Source organism: Diorhabda sublineata, chromosome 6, assembly GCF_026230105.1.
Source record: "Diorhabda sublineata isolate icDioSubl1.1 chromosome 6, icDioSubl1.1, whole genome shotgun sequence".
NCBI lineage: Eukaryota > Metazoa > Arthropoda > Insecta > Coleoptera > Chrysomelidae > Diorhabda > Diorhabda sublineata.
In genome coordinates this window covers 18339369-18346146 of record NC_079479.1, presented here as the reverse complement: position 1 = coordinate 18346146, position 6778 = coordinate 18339369, and the positions used below count along the sequence as shown (strand labels likewise).

The 6778-nt window shown below is 29.7% G+C and overlaps 1 long non-coding RNA gene across 1 annotated transcript; it reads right to left on the bottom strand.

The window, feature by feature from the left end:
* Nucleotides 1-2318: 2318 nt before the first annotated feature.
* Nucleotides 2319-6003, bottom strand: LOC130445284 (uncharacterized). Its single transcript, XR_008910036.1, has 3 exons — nucleotides 4986-6003; nucleotides 3658-3722; nucleotides 2319-2540 (listed from the first exon to the last, which is right to left on the bottom strand). It is a non-coding gene; the product is annotated as an uncharacterized LOC130445284 (long non-coding RNA).
* Nucleotides 6004-6778: the final 775 nt, after the last annotated feature.

Here is a 6778-nt window from a genome sequence, read left to right as displayed (position 1 = left end):
AACGGATTGAAAATAAACATTAAAAATTATTTGTTTTTCTTTGATGTTTGTGGACGTGCGTGTTAACAATAATCCGATGAAGAATTTTCCGTGTTTTAATGCAATATTGTGAAAATTATGGATAAACGGAAAATTCTTAACTACCAAGATGGTGATTTCCTCATTTGTGAACTGGTGAGTGATTTTTTGTCTATTCATTTGATTTTAAATTTACTACCTAAAATATTTCTTGTCATTTGGTCTCAGATTATGGAGTGAAAACTATTTTCTTTTATATATCGGTTATATGCCGCCATTCTTTTGGAACTTTGAATTTTCAAGTGCATTAAACTGGGGATCTTTTAATAAAACAAACTTAATCTAATCGTTTTTCACATATTTTTTTTTGATTGATAGATACTCAATACATAATTAGCTAAAGGGTTGTTACTAAACTAATAATTGAGTTTTCTGTTTCATAGAAAACTTTCCAAGTGAAGGTTTCTAATATTTTTTTTGGTATTTGTTCCTCTTGTTCAATAATTGGTGGGTATAGGAAAGAGAAAATTATTTATTGTTTGAATTTAGTGCTAAGCTGCTTCAATATCTTTGTTTTTTCGAATAGAAAAAAATTTGAGCTAATGAAGTTGTCAAGAATGTTTTTCTGGTGACTGATTTGCATTTTGAAAACTGTTTAGTCAAAACTTTCAATATTCACTTTTCAATTATTTAATTTCTGGTGTGAGCTTCTCGGGGTACAATAATTCCTAGGTAGGTAGAAGATAGTCTTTAGGGTTGATATTTCAATATCTTTGGAGGGATTGTTATTCTATTTTTAAAATTTTATGTTTATTTTATTGTCCAAATGTAATAATTATGATTGATATTTTGATAAATTGTTGAACCTTCTCAGACCCTTTCTTTATCCTTCCAAGAATTTTATCTTCAAAAACCAACCACCCTTTTTTGTTTATTTAAGCAAACTTATATACCTCTTCTTGATGTTTCCTTTTATAATTCGTATTCTAAATGTAATATCCAAAATTTAGGACTTGATAAAGGCTTTATTTATTACTGGGTAGAAAATGAAACAGAAATTTTGAAACTTGAAATAAATTCTACACTGTATGAATTCTACGTTCTTTCTTTACTTTTAATAAACATTTTCATGTACCTACCTGTAATCACTAATGAAATTACTAATTCCAAAAACGAAGACATAGAAAAGTTGAAAATATATAATAAGTACCTATCTAGTGTCCTAAAAAGAAACTTTGTTAAGCTTTCTTAACCACTTTGTCAGATATCGTCGATTAACATCCATTGAAGCCCATTGAAGTCGATTGTCACTTTGTCTTGATTGAAAATTTTCAAAGTCTATCTTCCTCATTTGAAGTCGAATTTCAACATTTCTCATATATTTGAATGAGTTTGCATCTAACTTTGTCAGATATCGTCGATTTACATTCATTGAAGCCCATTGAAGTCGAATCTCACTTTGTGTTGATTGAAAATTTTCAAAGTCTATCTTCCTCATTTGAAGTCGAATTTCAACATTTCTCATATATTTGAATGAGTTTGCATCTAACTTTGTCAGATATCGTCGATTTACATTCATTGAAGCCCATTGAAGTCGATTCTCACTTTGTGTTGATTTGACATCTCATATTTTCTGAAAAATTGGTGTGAACTTTTTGAAACTCTTTGTATATATAATTATTTAAAAAAAATGAAAAATTAGTGGCCACCTGATAACTGAGGTATAAATTCATGATTTCTTTCACAAGCTAGAAACTAATGTGAAAATGACTTACGCTTATTTGTTTTTGTGACATTAACAGTCTCAGTATCTTCTGGTATGTAAGTTGGATCATGTAATGAATTATCTCTGTCCACACTAAGATCACATTCAGAAACTGCAATATCTATAAACAAGATAGGTAGATCACATTATCACTTATTATGTAGACCTACTTCCTTATTAGATTAATTAAAACTGACGGCAACAACTATAAGTTGAACATAGACTTACTTTTTTAAGAACAAATTCACTTCTATTGAGAAAGTACCATACTTACTTTGATTTATTTTTGTATCATCTGCCTCATATGTAGGATAACATCTAGAATTATCTTCATTACCACAGAGATTAGATGTAGAAATTGCAGTATTCATATCTAAAAAGGAATGGTGCAAATGAAACAGTTTATATACATAGATCAATGATCAATTATAGAGGATTTGAAACTAATTTAGTAACTATGTATAGATTTCCATCCAAAATTTTACAAAAACAGGAACTGTTTCAGATATTTTATAAATAATATAGTTCAACTTACCATTCAGACTTTCAATATCTTCACTCATTTGCATATCTCGTTTCTTTTTTTCCAATATATTTCTATTATTATTGAGAAAAACTATATGAGCTTCATAAAAGCCCATTTTTTTATATGGAGCCCACACCAAATATCCTTCAATTGGAGTCAACTGCCTTGTAGGTACTATGTACAGAATTTTGTCCTCAATAAACCTCACTAGACAGTATTTCTTACTGTTGTCTATAAATAATTATCAACAGATAGTATTTACATTTTCAGCAGAAATTATCTGAACACCCGAAGGTCAGGTGTTTGACAAAGCTAGTAAAGTCCATTTCAGAATAATCGCAATACGCATCTAAAAGATTGATAACTCGACAGAATATGAAAACCATTTCGTGAACTTTTTATTTCTATGATAATGAAATTATCAATTTTCATTCCATTTCTCAAGAAGCTACAAGTACTAAATTATAGCTTATAGAAGCAGATTGCTCACTCAATATTGTATCTCTCATACACACTCCTGGGAAACAACCTTTGCTCAGAAAGTTTGTCAGTTATGACACACTGTTGTTGGATATCTTATTCTGATAAGTTTCCCAACAGACAAATCCTATCTTACTTCGCTACTGCATAAAATCGTAAATACATATGCATAACTAGATTCTAAAAATACATAAAAAATATTATTTAGCATCCTTTAAACGTTAAAAATAATAACATTGGGCAACATTGTAGGTTCGTTGTTCTTTCACATTTTTAAGCTTAAACTGAGATAAGATTCTTACCCTTTGTTGTTTTGCCAGTGTTTCCCCTATTTTAATTGGTTTTGAGTGTCATTATTCTAAACAGAGTATTATTTCATGTGAACTATAACTATTGATAAAGTAAAAACTGCACATTATTGTTGTGTGTGTCGTATTAATTCCACTTCCACGTACAACAAAAACCTTCAATTTTTAATAAAATTTCAACAAATAAATTGAATACACTCCAGAATAGACAAAATAATAAATATATTACTGATTATATTTCTAAAACGTTTATAACACAACTATTAAACAACTCATTATAATTACGTCATATTTTATTTTTCAAAGAAACCCGTCAGTACAAAGTACCTTATGTTCAGGATAACTAATCAAAAACCAAAAGAATAAATTGTAAAATGTACAGATGTTTCACAAAAATAAACAAGAATGACAGAAATTCGTTACTGAACGCGGTATGCAACAGTAAAAAATTGTATGAGTAATACAATATCTCTAATTTGATTTAGAAAAGATACAAAAAATGGAATGCACATTTTCAATTTGATTTCACATTTATCAGTAAAATTAGATATTATAATTACCTTTTACTTTACGAAATCGATTCATACTTTCTTTTGTCGATAAAGATTATTCACCGGCAATATAACTAAAAAACGATATGAATTAAACTGTATCTATAAGCACTTAATGATATAGCTTTACTAATGGAGAATAGAAAATGGATCATTCCAAAAGAACAAAACCGACGAATTTAGAATGATTACTGGAAAATGAACAATGGAGTTTACCAATTGCATATATTAATATATATACCTAATTAGCCACATTTATTAAGCTGGTCTACTATAATCCCCGAACTCATAGCTTCTTTGCAAATTCTTTCCAATATCATATTTGAAACATAAGATACCACTAGATGGAACTTATCAAAGTACAAAATTTTTTGCTTGTTTTTTAAACTAACATGGATTCATATTTGAAATTCGTGAAAATAGGGTTTTATCTAGTCTTTATGTCGGGATATTCGTTCTTTATTGAAATTTTTCAATGTTTCAAATTGCAAAATAATAGCATCCAATGGGAATATTATAGGTACCTACCTAGATGGCTTCCAAACTACGCAGTTCTGTAGATTCAACGATAGAGTGCGCAGTATATATTTCAAATAATGCTGAAAAACTGTCAAATGTCAGGAATAATTTTAAGACTTGAAGTCACTGGGCCCAGTTCTTCGAATAACAAAACCCATAGAAGGAGAATTAAATACTTTATTTTGAAGCCAACATATCTATGTCTAGAGTACCTTTATAACTGTCTTTGCATCTAAATTGTATTATGTATTTCTGTTTCTATTTAGAAAAAATATAGGTATTTATGTTGATATTTTTACCACCTGCATATATCATAAATAATGGTAAAGATTAATACAATAAATTATAGTAAACGAGCTCCAGATATATAATTCGATTAAAACTATATAATACCTACCTATGTATTTAAAAAAATTAATTCGTTCATATGAGGTATGTATAAACATTCGATTTTAAACATCGCCGTAACTTCACTAATTCTTGTAATATTAAACCGTTCATTGTTAATCCTTTGAAGTGGCGTTCTAATCTGTTTTTAGGCGTTTTTGATGATTCGTCTCCTCTTACCAAAGTAAGTAAATTTGGACAAAATGATTTGTGTTCAGTAGACAACAAATTTGATTACTGGAAATTATTACCGAATATACAGGGCGAACCGAGGATCTACAGTGTTTTTTTAATGAAATGTCATGTATATTAGCATATTTTTTTTCAAGCAGTTCAGTGACCTCCAATCACCCCTCCAATATTATTGACATTTCCTTAACCAAATTATGATTTTTTTTATGAAAATGAAAATCTTATTGGCAGATGCATACCGAAAAAACCACTGTCATCCTTCATCATAGTTACGGAACTCAAGAGAAAATAATTATGATACCATTTGATAGATAGATGTGCGATGTTTCTGGTCCATTTCCATGCCCTACAATTATACAGAGTAGCTGAAAATTATTTTTCTAATCCGAATTGTTTAAAATGAATTTTCTAGTTTGTTTTTTCAAGTGGAACAACTCGTATATTTTCGAGCGTCTGATGTAGAATATTTTTTGTACATCCACCCATATCGCTATTGTCTCTCAACAGGTCAAATTCTAGAAGCAATTAATAGTTTTGCTATTCATACATAGGTGCGCGTTCCATTAAATGCACTATTCGGACGTAGAATCGACAGTCGGCTATCTTTCCCTAGTTTTGGGTATCGCCATCTATGAATCGGGAATTCCGCTTCAAAACTTAACACGGGGTAGATTATCTAGTTACTACATATAATCAAGGATTTCATGCAGATCATAATTTGGTAAATACCTATTCCCAGAAATGACAAAAAAGCCCAACAAAATTAGCACTGAATTCTTGTTATTGTATATGCATGTTAAGCCGCGTTTACACCGGCGTTAATAACACGAGTTTTTAATAAAAAGTTATTAACTTAACTGAATCGCCAAAAAATTTCTATTAACAAAAGTTAATAACTCGTGTTTTTAACAGAAAATTCCTTGTTATTAACAAGATTTATGTTATCCATCAAGAGTCGGTAAAGATTAAAGGAAATGTGTTGTGTTTCAAACAAATGTTAATAACAGAAGTTAATAGCCTCTTTTAGCGTGTTAACTTTTGTTAATAACTGGTTCCTCTCTTCCCCGCAACCCCCTCGCCCGGCATGAGCGTTGATACTGGCGAAGTGACTTTTAACTTTTGTTGATAACAAAACTAGCAGCCAAAAGAAAATGTTATTAAGATATGTTAATGACTTTTCTTATTAACACCTGTTAATAACAAAAATGTTAAAAAACTCGTGTTATTAACTCCGGTGTAAACGCGGCTTAACAAGGAATTTTCTGTTAAAAACACGAGTTATTATTAACTTTTATGAAGAGAATTTTTTGGCGATTCAGTTAAGTTAATAACTTTTTCTTAAAAACTCTTGTTATTAACTCCGGTGTAAACGCATCTTTAGTAACTGGCATTTTGTAATTAATTACTCGATTAATTTGGCAACAAGGTTCTGTTTTTATTCGATATCAGGTATTGTCGTTCTTGTTACAGATATGGTCACAGTTATAACAAAACAGTGATAGATTTCATAGGTTGTCATTTCTACTTCATGGTTATTTTAATCCATCTATGAAATGATATATTATTATACCGAGTTATATTTTGACCACATAATAAATTTTGAACTAATTTATATAATGGAATGGGGTTTTACCAGTCTCTAATTTTTATTAATTTAGTTTTTTTCGGTATTCGTCTAATTATAATGATATACCTTTCATACTTTTCAACAATCTGAAAATCCATTCTTTTCCATTTCCAAACTACTTAGTATATTTTTTGTACTGGGTGTGATGACTTTATTATAGTATTGTTTTTTCGAAACATGTAAGTATGCATGAAGTTACTATGGAGAATGAAGACAACTACTTGTGAACGCCGAAACAGATAATTAAGAAATAAAGAAATCGATTCACATTTACACTATCACTACACAGACATACACACTTCTCAATCTAATGCGCGTTTCCATGACTAAGTTCAACGACTTCAAACGCCCAAAAAGATACGCAAGTTTGAGTGTCTGTATAGTGGTATTGAAAAGTGTGTTCAG